Here is a 19,934-nt window from a genome sequence, read left to right as displayed (position 1 = left end):
GACCCCAGACTTCCAGCCTCCAGAGCTGAGAGAAAATAAATTTCTGTTGGTTAAGCCATCCAGTCCGTGGTAGTTTGTTATGGAAGCCCAAGCAGACTAACATACTTCTTATTTAATTTTCTTATTACATTGGCTATAAGTCACAAAAATGTTAAACAATAGCAGCAACGCTTGTCACTATTTTTAATGGAAATGCTTGTGGTATTTCATATTTTAACTTTGGTTTGGGAAACACATACTCTTAAAACGTCAAATATCTTTCTATTCCTATTTTAATCAGAGTTGCTATCAGCAATGTGTGTGATTATTAAAATTTATCAAACACTTTTTAATATTTATCAAGAGAATAACGTAACGTTTTCTTCTTGTCTATTAAGGGATAACTTATGTCATGGACCGTCTCTGCATTCCTGCAATAACTCTACTTGATCATAGTGTGTTATTCTTTTAAAGTATCACTGAATTCTACTCAGTAAAATTTTATTTAGGTCATTTGCACCAATATTCAGGAATGAATTGCTTTGCAGTTTTCTTTTGTAGATAACTTTTAACAAGGTCTGAAATCATTATTTTGACTTCATAAAAAAAAATGAGCAGCCTTTCCCCTTTCTGCAGCCCTGGAAGAGTTTAAATATATGTCGACTATCTGTACTCAAAGGTTAAGAAAAATTCATCCCTGAAGACTTGTTTTTAGTTTTCGCCCTAGAGCTATTGATTGGTTTAGGCTTTCAATATCATCTTCTGTCTATTTTGATAATTTTTTCTTCCCTTTCATCCACATTTCTCTGTAGTGATCTATGGCCATTTCTGCTTTCTAATTCATATTTATTTTTATAGTAGTGCTTTTCCTCTATGTTTTAAAAATTTAGCCTAGCTATTATTTTATCTGTTTTCTTTTTAAAGAAGCAATTATTGAATTTATTTAGAAATTCTACTGCTATTCTTTAAAAAAGTTCATTAATATGTGCTTTTATCTTTTATTTTTTTTTTAAGATTGCCCCTGAGCTAACATCTGTTGCCAATCTTCTTTTTCTTTTTTTTCTCTTCTCCCCAAGGCCCCGCATACATAGTTGTATATTCTAGTTGTAGGTTCTTCTAGTTGAGCTATGTGGGACACCGCCTCAGGATGGCTTGATGAGCAGTGCTAGGTCTGCGCCCAGGATCTGAACTGGTGAAACCCTGGGCTGCCGAAGTAAGCAAATGATTTAACCACCTGGCCACATCGCCGTCCCCTGTGCTTTTATCTTAATTAATGATTTTCTTCTGATTTCTTTGCTGTTACTGTTGTTTATTTCCTAAACTCTTGAGTCGAATGCCTTATTAATTTATTTTTATTTTTTATTGTTTCATATTGAAACAACTTTAAGGTCCTGTGCACAGCTTTGGTTATGTCCCATAGGTTTGGCAATTAGTGTTTATATTGTTATTTTTCTGGCAGTTTTGGTTTAGATTAACTCTTTGGCTAGAGTCATTCAGGAGGATTTTAACATTGGCAAGCAGCTATTGTAATGCTTTCTTATGCACTTGTTTTTCATTCCTAATTTTAATGAATTATTGTCAGACAGTGCATTATGTACTATTTCTAATACAGAAATTTGTTGAGGCTTTCTTTGGGGACTAAAATATTACATGCAAAATTTTTTGATGACTGCTTAAAATAATGTCTTCTCTGTAGATAATAGATGAAATGGATATAGTTTGTGTGTGTGGTATATGTACAACACATTAATGCACACCAGAGGCCATCCACCATGGAAGAACTAAACAACCGAATAGACAAAAATGACCCAGCCAGTTGACATCAACTAGCTTTTGCCATCAGCCTTCTCATTGCTGGTATCATGGCCACATGGCTGGCCATTTCAGCCCTATGTGGGATGTTCTGATGGCTAATTCTCACTCCAGAGCTCTCTGATGGGTTGGCTGAGGTTTTGTAGCTCATTGTCTGCATTGTTGTTCAACGTCTTTCTGTCTAATCCTGCTTCATTGCCCTTCCCTTTAGAGGTGTTTATCCCTAGAAAAGATTTTACACCCAAACTCCATCTTAGCATCTTATAATGAGAAAACCAACTTGTGACATTTAATTCTATAGAATGCATCATTCCTTAGTCCTCTACTTTCAGTTGGATTTGGCCAAATGGAGCCCCAAGCAGGATGTAAGAGAGAGGGCAGGGGGAAAAGAGAAGTCAGGGTATTTATTGCCCCATTCTTTATTGCTTTGTTTTAGTTCTGGCCTACACTGTGCTTGTGACTTCAGTTCCAGTTTTGTGGCTCCTCTTCCATGATTCCATCTCTTATTAGACTCTAGTGACTCCTCGCCCTTCCCTTTCCTCTTCAGGCTTATGGGTAGTTATACTAGTGCGAAAAAGCTAGAGTTGTTGCTGTGAAAGATTACTTCCAAATCTCAATGACTTACAACTACAAAGATTATTGCTCACTGGTTGTGATGGTGCTTCCTGATGTCCAATCTGGGATCCAAGTGATGGAGAAGCACAAACTGGCTTTAAAAGCTTCTTCCCATCTGTTTCATGACATTTCAGCTCACACTTTATTGGCCCTGACAGGCCAAGTCTAACTTTAATGGAGCAGGGAAGTGTAAGCCTCCCCAGGAAGAGGCAGAAATGGGTGAACAGTAATACAATCTACCAAAAGTATTAATGCATTCCCCACTGCTGCTTGTAATGGGTTCTCACCAGCCTATGGAGATTTTTGTTCCTATGTAAATAGATCTTTCTTTAAGTTTTTTGAGGATGCTGTCTGTTGCATGCCCAAAATCCTGATAGATACTGTGGTGTTCAGTGAGTCTCTGGCCACCATCTCCCTTCAACATAATGTAGTTTTTCTTTCAAGCATTATAATAATTATAATTTTTATACTTTGTTAATTACTAATTTGGCCTTAATTTTATGCTCAATTGAATTCAGTACTCACCAACCATCTCTCATGTGACTTTGCCATTCCCATAGTTTTTATTTAGATGAATCTATATATTGGTCGGACTGTGTGGACAAATGGATTTTTAAAAATGCTACCTAGATACCTGGGAGATATGCTTCCACAAACTTTGTTCATTTTGGATTAGTTCATATTGTCTTGACATTTGAATACCAATTTGACTGAGTATGCAGTTCTAGAGTCAAATCTCTTTTCTCCCAAAACTCCATTGACATTGTTCCATGATTTTCTTGCATCTAAAGCTGCTAAGGAGAATTCTTAAGTGTCTGTTTTTTGGTGAGGAAGCTTGTTGCTGACCTAACATCTGTGCCAATCTTCCCCTGTTTTATGTGGGACGCTGCCACAGCATGGGTTGAGAGTGGTGCTGAGTCCGCCAGGGATCCGAACCTGTGAACCCCAGCCACTCCCGAAGTGGAGCACTGGAACTTAACCACTATGCCACGGGGACAGCCCCTAAGTCTGTGTTTTTTGTTTGTTGTTTGTTTTTACCATTTCCTTCATTGGTGACTTATTTTTGTTGCTTGAATGCTTTAACCTTGAAGTTCAACACCTTCACTTGGATATGTCTAAGAGTTTGTCATTCTTTGTCTTTTTCTTCTAGAAGTGGCTTCTTCTGTTTTTCATATCCCGTCTTCCTTCACTTCAGAAATGATATTTGAATTATATCTTTGAATGATTTTTTAAAATTCCACTAATTCTGCTGTTTTCTCCAGATGCAGCCATCCTATGTATAGTGGTCTCCATTGGATCTGTCCTAATCCTGGTCTCTATGTCCTTTCCCTCACATCTCTTGTGGGATTTTCTAAAGCTGGTTCTCCATTTCATGGGTTGGTTTTTCTAGAGTATCATTTCTATTCTTCATTATTTCTAAATATTTTAAAGTTCTTCAACATGACTATTTTTCTCTGTCTTTTGAATATCAGTTCCATTTTCATTTTATTCTGTTTTGTATCTTTGTATGTCAGAAGGTTCCCTTAATCTCTATGGAGATACAAAGCATTTATAGTTTAAAATCTTTAGTGAGCATGCTTGTTTTTTTCTCTCCTTTCCTCCCCCCTCCATTCACTTCTTCTCCTTCCTCTTTTTCTTTTCTTTTCTTTCTCTCCTTCTTCCCTCCTCCTCCTTCTCTTCCTTTTTTCTGCATTGTTGTTGTTACAAACTCAATTTGTGTGTGTGTGTGTGAGGAAGACTGGCCCTGAGCTAAGATCTGTGCCAATCTTCCTCTATTTTATGTGGGATGCTGCCACAGCATGGCTTGATGAGCAGTGCTAGGTCCACACCTGGGATCCAAACCTGTGAACCCCAGGCCACCAAAGCAGAGTGCATGAACTTCACAGCTATGCCCCCAGGCCAGCCCCTACAAATTCAATTTTTAAAAACTACTTTCTTATTTTTGATTGAGGGAATCTCTTTCCAGTGCCCATTAACATCCCCTTTTCAAATCAGTAATTGAAAACTAAGGGAGTAAACCACAAAACAGGACAAACTCCTACCCTAGAGAAGCAACCTCCAGTTTAGGAGTTTCAAAAATTTTAGAAAAAAACAAAGAAGGAAGGCTCTCATGTCTGATAGCTTAACGTTTGCCCCAAGATGGCACTGCTTTTGATTCAAAAGACAGTCAGAGATGACAGCATGCTGCTTGGAGAAGCCATTTCCCATGTACTTGTCAATCTTCTCATCAGAAGTAGAAGAGTAGACCCTATACTGAGTATTTTCTGGCTTGTTCAAAGCTAACAAGAAGAAAAAAGTGGAAATCTTTAGATTTTTCTATCATATCTCACCTGAAACCCTGTACTGTGTTCATAAACTGGGGAATTTAAGCTTGGCTCTCAGTGTCCTCTCTCAATGTGGTCTAACTAGTATTGTACCTCATAGTTGTTTAGTGGCATTTACAGTATAGGCTGAATCTTTCTTAGTTGGAAACCAAAGAAAGAAGTTTTATAAACATGCCCATATATCATTACCTTTCCAAGAAGTCCATTATAACTTTCATAATTTGTTTTACTAAGACCCGGGAAAGCAATGATCACTCTTAATGTTTGGCTTAAGACAGAGGAAGTCAGGGCTTTATTAATACTTCCTGAAACTCTGAGGCATTTAGAAGTAAATTATATATTGGAATTATTTTATTCCATTAGTAAGTGTATCCAAAAGGTAATTTATTTAACCTAATGATTTTCTGTAAAATTAACAAAGTGTTTTCAAAGCATATTTATGAAATGAAAAGTAATTGAAAGTTTTTTCATTTGGCAATTTTGCTGGACTTTTTATTATGAATTGGAAATCAATTTCCAAGCACCTAGAAGATATAGGCATTGGGCAGAAATTAACATTTTTTGTGACAAATATATCCCATCAGATTACTCAAATTTATTTTAATGACAGAGTAACAAGCTGTTAGATGTCATGAAATAATACCTGAATTAATAATTTTCATTAGATAAACTTACCATGTCTTTTCTCAATGAATTGGTAAATATTTTGTTTTAAACTTAGTTTTTTGAACTTTTTCCAATAAATTGTCTGCTTCATTAACTGAAATGACCTTTCTTGATTAGTGGCTTCACTCAATGTAGTAATCTTCCTTCTGATCCTCACTTCGGAAATTAAAACATACACAAGCACACACACACACACACACACACAAACTCTGACCTTTGCTTCATGTTTAAATAATAATCTTTTTATGGAAAAAATGCATATTTTTACATCTTTCTTTAAACAAACTCGGTTTGCTTTTCACAAGTAATTTGTAACTATTTTATTTAAACTTAGTTGATTGAGTGTTTTCCAGTGAATTGACTACTTTTTGGACTGATGTGAACAGCTTGCTTAGCTGCAGTGACACTGGGTAGCCATAACCTGCCTCCTGACCTTGACTTTGGAAATTAAAATACCTACACACATCATCGTGTTCATGGACACAAATATACACCCAAACTCTGACCTTTGCTTCATGTCAAAAATAATAATCTCTTTATGGAAAGTCATGCTGAATTTATGGCAAACGAATAGGAAGATTTCATTCCAACTGTGCTTCAGGAAGAATTTTCCTATGTTAAAACTCAGTAAAGTTCCCTTTACTTCATCAAATACTCTCACAGTCAAGTATGAAAACAGCTTCAGGTTGTTTGCTGTACCAAGTCTGAACCACACTGACTAGCACCCACTTAGAGCTTGTCACAATCTAGCCTATCTTACCCATTAAATTATGTTTTCCAATACTCTCCAATACACAGCTCTGCTCAAGACCTGTACTCTCTTCTTTGTTATCTGGTTAAAATGTAACAATCATTCTTGCCTCCCTGACCTTGCTCATATTGTTACCAATTTCCACTTTCTCAAATCTGGAATGTTCTTTGGTAACCTTTCTAAATTCTGCCCTTCTTTGTGGGCCCACCTGAATTCCCAACTCCTCCAACAAAATTTTATTTTGCTGTACTATTCCACAGTGATTCGTCCCTTTCCTGGTCTTTTATCTTATTTTTTAAACTAAAGCTTTCCTGTTAATTTCCTAAATATTTATCTTTTCTAATAGATTGCTTATTCTCTGATATCAGGTACTATATTACACTCCTTTCATTTTTTTCAACAGTCATAAAACATAGCACTGAGCACACAATATTTCTTGGTTGTTAAACAAAAGTATCAGAAATGCATTTAATTTTCTCTACTTAAAATAGTGGACTCAATTTTTTAAAACTAAGTTATGGTTGGGCTTTGCTTTTCCTGTATGGGTGGTTTAAGGATTTAACATTATATTAAAAACTACACTAAGATAATCTGAAGCCCTTGAAGTTCCAATAAGGCAGAAAATCAATGATTTTGTTTTCAAAAATAAGAATTCATAAGACAGACTGTATTCCATATAAATATGGGAAGTGTAGATTCTAATTCAGAAGAAAGATGCCCTTTTTTTTTGCCCCCAAAGTTATTTCCTGAGTATGTTATCAGAGTCTGGCTTCCCTCACCATTGTAACCCACAATTTCAGAAGATTTGGAACTGCTTGGGGTTCTACAGGATACATTTTTTTCCCTGGCTCTTTTGTTTCCTTTGTTTTTCATTCTTTAGTTATTTCTTCCTTTTTTTCAAAACCTTGTAGGGCTGTTCAGAAGATGAAGTGCGCAGAGCTGTGCCTGGCACATAGTTGAGAGCTCAGTAAGTGTCAGCCATTGTATTATTTTCTTTTGCTTCTTTTATTATAACATTTCACCCCCACCCCTAATATGAACATGATAAAATATACACAAACATTATTTAGTATTGTTTTGTCTATTTTTACCTAAAAAATTATTATGAAGAATAAGGAAGAAGGATAATGTCAGTGTCATAGTGGAGTGAGCTTGCCTGGGACTCTCTCCCCTCCAACATACAACAAAAAGGAGCAAACATATTCCAACAGAAAATATCCTAATAGCACAGGAATCCTCAGAGAGTCATAGCAGCCAAATGATGGAGGGCAGAGAGGCTGGAGCCCTCCTCGGAGGAGCTAGAATGGGATAAGAGAGAACTTCGCTCCCTTCCATAAAGACTGGGATCGCTACCGTGGGAGGCTCCATGAGGGAAGTAGTGGGGGAGGGGTCACATGTCTGCAGGATTGCCCATGACTCCATAGGGCCCTTGCAGCCTAGAGGGAAGTCCTTTAATGGGGTGAAAGCTTTCACGCAGGAGACCAGACAGCAAGACCTGATTGGGAAACTGGGGACTGTATGCAGGAGAAAGCACCCCCTCAACCCACCCTGCACCATCTCAGCTGAAGGTGGAGGGCTCAGAAGATGTGGCTCTCAACCCCGATCCAGTGGCAATAGGCTGTAACTGCAACCGAATAATATCAAAATGGGAAAATCTCGTTCTTCCAGCATCAGAGAGTTCATCAAATCTCCAGAACAGAAAGAAAACAATAAATACCCAGAATTCAGTCCTGAGGACTCAAAAATAAGTAAACTAAATGACAATGAATTCAAAATAGCTATCGTCAAAAAACTCAATGAGGTAAAGAGAATATAGAGAAACAATTCAACGAGTTCAGGAGCTACTTTACAAAACAGATTGAAACTACAAAGAAGAATCAATCAGAAATACTAGAGATGAAAGACATAATGGAAGAGATAAAACAAAATATGAATTCCCTGAATACTCTTGTGGACACCATAGAGGAGCTAATCAGCATAATGGAAGATAGACATGTTGAATTGCTCCAGACAGAGGAGGAGCAAGAACTGAGACTAAAAAGAAATGAAGAAAGTCTCTGAGAAATATCCAACTCAATGAGGAAATGCAACATAAAAATTATAGGTATTCAAGAAGGTGAAGAGAAGGAGAATGGAGCAGAAAGCATGCTCAAAGAAATAATAGCAGAGAACTTCCCAAATCTAGAGAATGGGAGGGAAATGTGTGTGGAGGAAGCTTTCAGATCTCCTAAATTTGTCAATGTAAAAAGACCTACTGCAAGGCATATAGCAGTAAAACTGGCAAAAATGAATGACAAAGAAAGAATACTCAGGGCAGCAAGGCAGAAGAAAGTAACCTACAAAGGAATCCCTATCAGACTTTCAGCAGATTTCTCTGTGGAAACCTTACAAGCTAGGAGAGAATGGAATGACATATTCAAAACTTTAAAAGATAAAAATCTTCAGCCAAGAATACTCTACTCAGCAAAAATATCCTTCAGATATGAAGGAGAAATTAAATCTTTCCCAGACAAACAAAAGCTAAGGGACTTCATAGCCATGAGAACCCCCTACAAGAAATCCTCAAGAAGGCCCTCATACCTGAAAAAAGAAAAAAAAAGGATAAAGGGTTCACAAAACACAGAGTAAGGAGACAAACAGATAGACAGAATCAGAATAGGATAGCAAATATTCAACAAGAGCATTAGGCTAAAGGGAAGGAAAACACCAAAAACAAAGACAATCTTGTCACTTTAACCACAAACTCACAACACACCTTGGAATAAGATATGAGAATAATAACTTAGGAGGGGAGGAGGAAAGGGACTGAATCAGTTTAGACTAAGGAAATAAGATGCCACCAGAAAATGGACTATGTTATGCACAAGATTCTGCATACAAACTTCAGGGTAGCCACTAGACTAAAAAACAGAACAGAGACACAAAAAATAAATAAGGAAAAAAACTAAGAAACACAGCATAAGAAACTGCAGAAGTCAATGGGTAGACCAAATCACACAGGACGAGAAACAAAGGAAATGCGGGAGAACTGGAAAACGAGTGACAGAATGACAGCATTAAGCCCTCACACATCAATAACCACCCTCAATTTAAATGGATTGAACTCTCCAATAAAAATACAGAGTGGCAAGATGGATTAAAGAACAACATCCAACAATTTGTTGCCTCTAGGAAACACATCTCAGCTCCAATGACAAATACAGGCTCAGAGTGAAGGGGTGGAAGACGATACTCCAAGCTAATGGAAAACAAAAGAAAGCAGGTGTCACAATACTTATATCAGACAAAGTAGACTTCAAGATAAGGCAGGCAAAGAGAGACAAAGAGGGTCAATATGTAATGATCAAAGGGACACTCCATCAAGAAGAAATAATGCTTATAAATATCTACGCACCCAACACAGGAGCACCAAAGTTCATAAAGCAACTATTAACAGACCTAAAGGAAGACGTTAAAATAGCACAATAATAGTAGGGGACCTCAACACCCCACTCACATCAATGGACAGATCATCCAGACAGAAAATCAACAAGGAAACAGTGGAACTAAATGAAAAGCTAAAAGAGTTGGACTTAACAGACATATATAGGACACTCCATCCACAAACAGTAGAATACACATTCTTCTCAAATGTGCATGGAACATTCTCAAGGTTAGACCATATGTTGGGAAACAAGGCAAGCCTCTATAAATTTTAAAAAATTGAAATAAGAATAAGTATCTTCTCTGATCATAATGCTATAAAGCTAGAAATTAATTACAAGAAAAAAGCTGAGAAAAGGACAAAGATGTGGAGACTAAACAATATGCTATTGAACAAGCAATGGATCATTGAAGAAATTAAAGAAGAAATAAAAAAAATACCTGGAAAAATGAAAATGATAACATGCCATGCCAACTCCTATGGGATACAGCAAAAGCTGTATTAAGAGGGAAATTCATAGCAATACACGCACACCTTAACAAACAAGAAAAATCCCAAATAAGCAGTATCAAATTATACCTAACTGAATTAGAAAAAGAAGAACAAACAAAGCCCAAAGTCAGCAGACGGAGAGAAATAATAAAAATCAGAGCAGAAATAAATCCTATTGAAATAGAAAATGCAGTAGAAAGGATCAATGAAACAAAGAGCTGGTTCTTTGAGAAGATAAATAAAATTGACAAACCTCTAGCCAGACTTACAAAGAAAAAAGAGAGAAAGCTCAAATAAACAAAATCAGAAATGAAAGAGGAGAAATAACAACAGACTTCACAGAAATACAATGGATTATAAGAGAATACTATGAAAAATTATATGCCAACAAAATGGATAACCTAGAGAAAATGGATAAATTCTTAGACTCTTACAACCTCCCAAAGCTGAGTCAAGAAGAAACAGACAATCTGAACAGACCAATCACAAGGAAAGAGATTGAAAGAGCAATCAAAAGCATCCCAAAGAATAAAACCCCAGGACCAGACAGCTTTCCTGGGGAATTCTACCAGACTTTCAGGGAGGATTTAATACCTATCCTTTTCAAGCTAGTCCAAAAAATTAGGGAGGATGGAACACCTCCTAACACATTCTACGAGGCCAACATCACTCTGATACCAAAGCCTGACAAGGACAGCACGAAAAAGGAGAACTACAGGCCAATATCATTGATAAACATGGATGCAAAAGTTCTCAACAAAATTTTGGCAACCCGAATTCAGTAATACATCGAAAGGATCATACATCACGATCAAGTGGGATTCATACCAGGGACACAGGGAAGGTTCAACATCTGCAAATCAATCAATGTGATACACGATATCAACAAACTGAGGAATAAAAACCACATGATCATCTCAATAGATGCACAGAAAGCATTTGACAAGATCCAATGGCCATTTATGATAAAAACTCTTAACAAAATGGGGATAGAAGGAAATTACCTCAACATAATAAAGGCCATATATGACAAACCCACAGCCAACATGATACTCAATGGGCAAAAACTGAGTGCCATCCCCCTGACAACAGGAAGGAGACAAGGATGCCCACTATCACCAATCTTATTCAACATAGTACTGGAGGTTTTGGCCAGAGCAATTAGGCAAGAGAAAGGAATAAAAGGAATCCAAATAGGGAGTGAAGAAGTGAAACTCTCACTGTTTGCAGACAACATGATCTGATATAGAGAAAACACCAAAGAATCCATTGGAAAACTATTAGAAATAATCAACAATCATATCAAAGTTACAGGGTATAAAAATCAACTGACACAAATCAGTAGCATTTCTATACTCTAATAATGAACTAATAGAAAAAGAACTCAGGAACACAATACCATTCACAATCACAACAAAAAGAATAAAATACCTTCGATAAAGTTAACAAGGAAGTGAAAGACCTATGCAACAAAAACTACAAGACTTTCCTGAAAGAAATTGATGATGACATAAAGAGATAGAAAGACATTCCATGCACACAGATTGGAAGAATAAACATATTTAAAATGTCCATACTACCTAAAGTAATCTACAGATTCATTGCAATCCCAATCAGAATCCCAATGACATTCTTTATAGAAACAGAACAAAGAATCCTAAAATTCATAGGGGGCAACAAAAGACCCCGAATTGCTAAAGGAGTCCTGAGAAAAAAGAACAAAGCTGGAGGTATCACAATTCCTGACTTCTAATCATACTACAAAGCTACAATAATCAAAACAGCATGGTACTGGTACAGAAACAGGTGCACAGATCAATGGAACAGAATTGAAAGCCCGGAAATAAAACCACACATCTATGGACAGCTAATCTTCAACAAAGGAGCTGAGGGCATACAATGGATAAAAGAAAGTCTCTTCAACAAATGGTGCCCGAAAAACTGGACAGCCACATGTAAAAGAATAAAAATTGACCATTCTTTTTACCATTCACAAAAATAAACTAAAAATGGATCAAAGACCTAAAGGTAAGACCTGAAACCATAAGGTTTCTAGAGTAAAATATAGGCAGTACACTCTTTGACATCAGTATTAAAAGGATCTTTTCAGACACCATGTCTTCTCAGACAAGGGAAACAATAGAAAGAATAAACAAATGGGACTTCATCAGACTAAAGAGCTTCTTCAAGGCAAGGGAAAACAGGACTGAAACAAAAATCAACCCACCAATTGGGAAAAAACATTTGCAAATCATATATCTGATGAAGGGTTAATCTCCATAATATATAAAGAATTCACACAACTCAACAACAAAAAATCGAACAACCCGATCAAAAAATGGGCAGGGGACATGAACAGACATTTCTCCAAAGAAGATATACAGATGGCCAATAGGTATGTGAAAAGATGCTCATCATCACTGATCATCAGGGAAATGCAAATCAAAACTACACTAAGATACCACCTTACACCTGTTAGAATGGCAAAAATAACCAAAACAAAAAGCAACAAATGTTGGAAAGGTTGTGGAGAAAAAGGAACCCTCATACACTGCTGGTGGGAATGCAAACTGGTGCAGCCACTACGGAAAACAGTATGTAGATTTCTCAAAAAATTAAAAATAGAAATACCATATGACCCAGTCATCTCACTACTGGGTATCTATCCAAAGAACTTGAAATCAGCAATTCCAAAAGTGCCATGCACCCCTATGTTCATTGCAGCATTATTTACAATAGCCAAGACGTGGAAGCAACCTAAGTGCCCGTCAACTGATAATTGGATAAAGAAGATATGGCATATATATACAATGGAATACTTCTCAGCCATAAAAAGGATAAAATCATCCCATTCACAACAACATGGATGGGCCTTGAGGGTATTATGTTAAGTAAAAGAAGCCAGATAGAGAAAGACAATCTCTGTATGATTCCACTCATATGTGGAAGTTAAACATGTAGACAAAGAGAACAGATTAGTGGCTACCAGGGAAAGGAGGGGTTAGGGGTGGGCACAAAGGGTGAAGTGCTGCATATACAAGACAACTGACAAACAATAATGTACAGCTGAAATTTCACAAGATTGTAAACTATCATAATCTCAATAAAAAGTTAAAAAAAAGAAAACCAAATAAAGAAATCAACTTTCATTCCATTTCCAAAACAAAAAAGAAGAAGAAGGAAGAAAGTAGCAAGCCAAATGGCCTTAGAAGCACCTAGTATTGGCCTATTAGAAAGTGTGGATGTTATCTCAATCTTCCTCAATAAATGTTTATCAATCACCTCATATGTGCACAGTAGGGTGAGGGAAGCCCATATTATTCAGAAATAGATCCTGATAATTTTCTACAATATGAATTTCTTATTTCAGCAACTAGAAGTAATGTTATTTAAAATGTTGAGGAGATAAGACTTACATAAATAATTCAAGGTTGAAAGTTAAAAGTGCCCCAAGAAAGGTCCAGATAAAACGAGAGTTCACAGGGGGAAATGGAAGAGCTATTTTCACTTTAGGGGGTTAATAATTCATAAAAGAGAGAGGATTTGGAAGGAACTTTGACGACAGAGCCGGTGTTGGACAAGCACAAATTTGAGGGAGGTAGGAAGATGTGATGGATTATGGATGGCTGCAAATTCGCCCTCACTCCCCACATTGAGAGGTGGAGTTTCCCCTCTTGAATCCTAGCTGGTTCCATGACTGCTGTCACCAGTGCAACACGGTGGAAGTGACACTGTGCCAGTTCTGAGCCTAACCTCTAAGAGGACTTGGCAGCTTCCACTTCTCCTGTCTTGCAACCCTTACTTTTGGGATCCAAGCACCCTGTAATGAGTCCAGCTAGCCACGTGGAGAGACCATGTGTGGAGACGATGTAGAGAGAGGTCAGCTACCAGTGGTTTGCATTTTCTTGATGACTAATAAAGTTGGACATGCCTTTTCATTTGGATATCTTCTTTTGTGAAGTGTAGTTTCAAGTTTTTGCCCACTTTTTCCTGTCAGTTTATCTATCTCATATCTTGCTGATTAGTAGTTCTTTATCTAGTGTGGATACATCTTTTGCCATATCTTGGTCATGATACTTTTCTACATTTTCTTCTATAAGCTTAAATGTTTTACCTTCGTGTTTAGATCTACAATTCATCTGGCATTGATCTTTGCTTATATTGTGAACTAAGAGTTCAGATTCATTATGTTCCTTATGGAACATGCACTTGACCCAGACCACTTATTGAAAAGACTATGTTTTCCTCTCTGCACTACATTGCTATCTTTGTCACAAACTAAATGACCATGTAAGAGTGGGTCTCTTCCTGCACTTTTAGTCTTTCAGTGGTCTATTTGTCCATCATTAAGCCAAACACATGTTGTTTTAATTACTATAGATTTATAATTACTATTTAAATAGTAACAGTAATTTAAATTACTATTTAATTACAAGATTTATAAATCCTGAAGGTAGAATAAATGCTACAATTTTGTTCTTCAAAATTGCTTTAACTCTTTTTTGCCTTTTGCAGTTCTTTATACATTTAGAATAAAGTCATCAATTATGTGCACAAAACCTGCTGGGATTTTTAATGAGATTATGTTGAAAATGTAGATCAAATTGGAGAGAACTGACATCTTTATTCTGTGGAGTCTTCCAATCCATGGCCACTGCACATTCTGCCATTTATTTAGATGTTCTTTAATTTCATTCATTAATGTTTCATAGTCTTATATGTGTATATGTGCTTTACACATTTCCAGTTGGGTATCTCATGCTTTTTGAAACTATTGTAAATATCATTTTATTATTTCCTAATTGTTTCTTGCTAGTATACAGAAGAAATTATTTTTGTATAATGTTCGTATGTGCATGGATCTACAAAATTCTTTCATATGTCCTAATAATTTTCCTGTAGATTCTTTTGTATTCTACATATACAATCAGGTCAGCTGTGAAAAATGAGAGTTCTACATCTTCCTTTCCCATTTCTGTACCCCCAGTTTTCCCTGCTGCACTGCGCTGCTAAGACTGCCTGTGTATTCTGAATAGAAGTAGTGAGAGCAGACATCCTTATTCCCATTCTGAAGAGGAAAGGTTTCAACATTTCACCATTAATTATGATAATTATGACCATTAATTCTTCTATTCCAGGTGTACTAACAGATTTTATGATGACTGGCTGTCAAATTTATGAACTGATTGCTCTGCTTCTAATGAGAAGATCATATGATTGCTCTCCTTTATTCCAATGTGGTAAATTGCATTGATTGATTCTCAAAGATTAAACAAACCTTGCATTCCTGAAACAAACTTAACTTGTTAATAGTATACCATCTTTCCATATACCATTGGATTTGATTTGGTAACATCTTGTTTAGAATTTTTGCATATATGTTCATAAGGGAGATATGTCAAGAATTTTCCTTTCTTGTAATGTCCTTGTCAGGTTTTGGTATTATAGTTATGCGGACCTTTTTCTAAACTTGAAAAGGTCATATACGATTCCTTTTATTTCTTTCTTAAATATGAAGATGTCTGGCCTTGGAAATTCACTTTCTTTGATATAGAGGTATTAGAATCTTCAAAATTCTATCACTTTTATCTAGTATAAAAATTTAGATATGTTGTTTATATTATCTTAATGTCTGTATGACCTTTAGAGATGCCCCAATTTATTACTGACATTTGATTTTGTGCCCTCTCTTTCTTTTTCTCTTAAATAGTCTTGCTAGGAGATTATCAATTTTTTTAGTCTTTTTAAATAATCACCTCATAGGTTTTTAATTTTCTCTATTGGTTGTATATTTTCTTTTTCATTAACATATGCTATTAGCTTTTTTATTTGCTTCTTTATGCTTTGAGTCTAATTCGGTATTTTTAAACTTTTATTTCTCTAACTTGATCCCTGGCTCTCCTGCCAGCATCCATGAAACTGTGAGAGCTAACTTGTCAAGTATGTAAAATTTCAGACCCTGCACAGTTCTTGATAATAATATCCCCTTATCCTTTCAATATTTGTAGAAATTATAATGATGTCATCTCTCTTGTTGCTGATATTGGTAATATTGTCTTCTCTCTTCTTCCTGTTCAGTCTTGATAGAGACTTATCAGTTTTATGGATCTTTTAAAAAATAGCTCTACTCGTTTTGTTTTACTGGGTTTTGTTCCCGATTATTGCTTTTCTTCTGTTTATTTTTTGTTTAATCTTCTCTTCTTTGCTAGTTTCTTAAGGGGAAAGTTGAGGTTAGAGATGTAAGATATTTTGTTTAATGGTACAAATTTCCTTGTAAAGACTGCTTTAGCTTTATCCTGCGAATTTTGATGTATTTTGTTTTCATTTGATCCCATTCAAAATACTTATTTAGTTTACACATAGTTTATACATATTTGGGGTTTTCTGTTACTGATTTCTAATTTAATTCAATTGTGATCAGAAAACATATTTTGTATGATTTGAATCCTTTGAAATTAATTCAGACTTGTTTTATGGTCCAGAATATGGGCCATCTTGTAAATATTCTTTGTGCACTTAAATGTTTTCTGTTGTTATTCTGTAAATGTCAATTATATTGAGTTACTAGATAGTACTATTCCAGTCTTCTACATCTTTACCAATTTGGTTTTCTTGCTCTATCAATTATTGGGAAAGAAGTGTTGAAATCTCCCATTATAACTGTGTATTTATTTATTTCTCTTTGTAGCTCTATTGGTTTTTGTTTCATGTGTTTTGAATCTCTGTTATTAAGTACATAAATGTTTAGGATTGTTTGTCTTCTTGAATTGACCCCTTTATCATTATGAAATGTCCTTCTTTTTCACTGGTCAATTCTTTGCTCTCACATCTACTTTGTCTGATATTTATAAAGCCGTTCCCCCTTTCTTTTCATTGTTGTTAGCATGGTATATATATCTTCCATCTTTTCATTTTTAATCTATTTGTATTCTTATATTCAAAGTGTGTTTCTTGTAGGCATCATATAGTTGGGTCACATAGTTGGCAAGCTGATAATCTTGCTTTTTATTTAGGTTGTTACATTTAATGTGATAATTGATATGGTTAGGTTTACATTTCCATTTAACGTGGTGATTGATATAGTTGAGTTTAAATCTACCATCTTGTCATTTGTTCCTACTTGTCCTGTATGTCTTTTGTTCTCTTTTCTGTCTTCTTTTGGATTAATTGAGTATATTTTTATTTCATTTCATCTTCTCTGCTTATTAGCTATAATTTTTTGGTGTGTTTTTGGCAGTTTATTTAGGGTTTATAGTATACACCCTTAATCCAGTTTATCCTAAGTGATATCGTACCACTTCATGTACAGAAACTTAAAACAATAATACTTCCATTTCTGCCGGTACTATTGTTGTCATACAACTCAGTCTCTTTTATATGTTTTAAATTCAATAATACATTGTGTATATTTTTACTTTAAACAGTCAATTGTTAAACAATTTTTTTAACTTATCTTATATTGACTCACATGTTTACCATTTCCAGTGCTTTCATGCCATTGTATAGATCTAGATTTCCACCTGGTCACATTTTTCTCTGCCCGAAGGACTCATCTGAATATTTCTTATAATGCAGATCTGCTGAGGATGAATTTTTAAGCTTTTGTATATCTGGGAAAGTATTTATTTCATTTGCAATTTTGAAAGATATTTCCACTGGATACGGAATTCTAGGTTGACAGTGTCTTCTGGCTTGCATTGTCTCCAAGGAGAACTCTGCTCTAATTTTTATCTTTGTTTCTCTGTGTGAAACAAAGATACTGTGTTTTTATTCTCTGGTTGCTTTTAAGACTTCTCTTTATTGCTGGTTTTTAGCAATTTGATTTTGATGTATCATAGTTTAGTTTTCTTTACGTGTCTTATGTTTGGGGTTTGTTGAGCTTCTTGGATCTGCGAGTTTATAGTTTTCATGGAATTTGGATAAAAACTTGCCACTATTTCTTCAAATATTTTTTCCCTCCTCTTTTTCCCTTTCTGGGAGTCCAATTACACATATATTTTCACACTTGAAGTTGTCCCACAGCTCGCTGACTTATTTTCTCCCTGCGGACAGGCATGTAATAGGAGCAGATCACCTCAATCCCATCATGGAGCTGGTGTTAAACACTGTAAGGCTAGGTGTCCCTTTAACTTGCCACCACTCTCAGGATATAGCACTCCATGGTTCCAAGTGACAAGGACCCAGCCCTCTCTTGGTTTCTCAACTTTAATTTTGTATGCCCCCATCATAAGACTGTTGAAAACTCTGCTTTGCTGTACGGATGCTCCCTGCACAGCATTTGAGTCATTTGCCTGCCACGGTTTAAGAATTAGCACATGCCTGGAGTGGAGAGCTGTCACAGAGTGTCAGGCTTGCTTATATACACCTACCTTCTTCCTGTGATCTTTCTCTCTTAATCCTGGCAGCCTTGGCATGCCCATACTCTAATTAGTGTTTTCTCAGTCTTATGAAATTGCCAAAAGTTCTATTGGCTCCTCGGCTTCTTAGGGGCTGCCCTCTGCCTGCTTCTCAACTTCTAGCATTGTATTTTCTAAATCACATGCCCCAAGGGGAAAAGCAGCACACAAATATCGGGCTCACTTCAAAAATATTAGGCTCTTTTCTCTCTGGGATCATGTCCTCTTAAGGCCCAACTGCCTTGAAAGATCTCTAAAGCCTTCAAATGGATTTTTAAAAATCTATCCACTTTTCTATTTGTTCTTGATTAGAGCACGGTCTTTTACAAGATACTCCATCAGAGCTGGAAGCAGATGTGCCATAATGATTATTTTTAGATGAAGCATTTTTCACAATGTAAAGATATGTAATCATTTGCAAATTTTATGTTTTATTGTTTAATGCCCCAAAAGGATGTATTTCCACTGTTTTGAAAAGTGAGAATATTTTTGATTTTACTGCATATTCAGGGAATATCAATAGCATCACAACAGCTTTTGGGATCCAAACTGTGTTCAACAGAAACTTAGGGTTTCTCTAGTTAACTCTAAGAGCTCCCTAACGAAGCTCTTACAATAAAGTCACTATCCCTTTCTCCATATCTATGTCTCTACACACACACACACACACACACACACACACACAAATTCAACATCTCAAGTCTCTAGTCACAAAGCTGTCTTAGGCACTGAAAGTCTGTGACACAGAACAAAAGGTTTCCATTGACTATAAACACAAAAAGCTCACTGGAAAATTTATTTAAAATACTAATTAGGTAAGTTTCTTCTTGTTTTCGGCAAATAAATGCATTATGTTCTTAAATCATTCTGTCTTCATTTTGAGGTAACAAGAATTTAAATTTACAAATTATGTAAAATACTTATTTTATGAAGTCACTCATGCTTTAATTCATGCCCTTCACCCTGTAATTCATTTTATAATTTTGAAATGGCAAGTGAAGCTTACGTTACCACAAACATTTCCTTTAATCTGAAAAATGTGTTTTTTGAAAAGCCACTCGATGCAAATAAGGCTCTAAGTAAAGCGTCTTTTTCTAAATCAATTTAAATTAGTTATAGTCTAGATCTTGATGTAGTGCTGGAGCCCTAATAAAAACCGCAGAAAGAGCATCGAGTCTTGTCACATATTTTCCTTATTTAAAGGAAAGAAGGGAAGTCAGGCCAATAGAGATTTAAATGACTTTTAAAGTTTTTCCTCTTTCGTCTTTTGTTTTTAGTTGTTTAGTGGTTGCTGGAGTCCCTTTTAGTGTGTAGAATGAATTTGTATAAAGGCACTGATTTAGTGTAATTGTGAATTTGTGTAAAGGCACTATGCATTTACCATGAAAAATTAACTGGTTTTTTATGGTTGTGGCATAAAGCTAATAAAACAATTCAAATGTCGCAGCCATGTTTCAATCAAAGGTGACTATCCT

General features: G+C 35.8%; 1 protein-coding gene and 1 long non-coding RNA gene across 2 annotated transcripts in view; one reads left to right on the top strand and one right to left on the bottom strand.

Moving 5' to 3' along the window:
• Positions 1–15,860, top strand: part of LOC123279778 (uncharacterized) — a 122,494-nt gene extending 106,634 nt beyond the window's left edge. The window contains exons 7-8 of the long non-coding RNA XR_011495268.1: positions 7,059–7,114; positions 15,202–15,860. This is a non-coding gene — a long non-coding RNA (uncharacterized lncRNA). The remainder of the gene's footprint in view (positions 1–7,058; positions 7,115–15,201) is intronic.
• CABCOCO1 (ciliary associated calcium binding coiled-coil 1) overlaps positions 1–19,934 on the bottom strand; it is a 120,821-nt gene that overhangs the window by 40,092 nt on the left and 60,795 nt on the right. The window lies entirely within an intron of this gene.

Source organism: Equus asinus, chromosome 2 (assembly GCF_041296235.1).
Source record: "Equus asinus isolate D_3611 breed Donkey chromosome 2, EquAss-T2T_v2, whole genome shotgun sequence".
NCBI lineage: Eukaryota > Metazoa > Chordata > Mammalia > Perissodactyla > Equidae > Equus > Equus asinus.
This window is presented reverse-complemented; position numbering and strand designations above follow the sequence as displayed.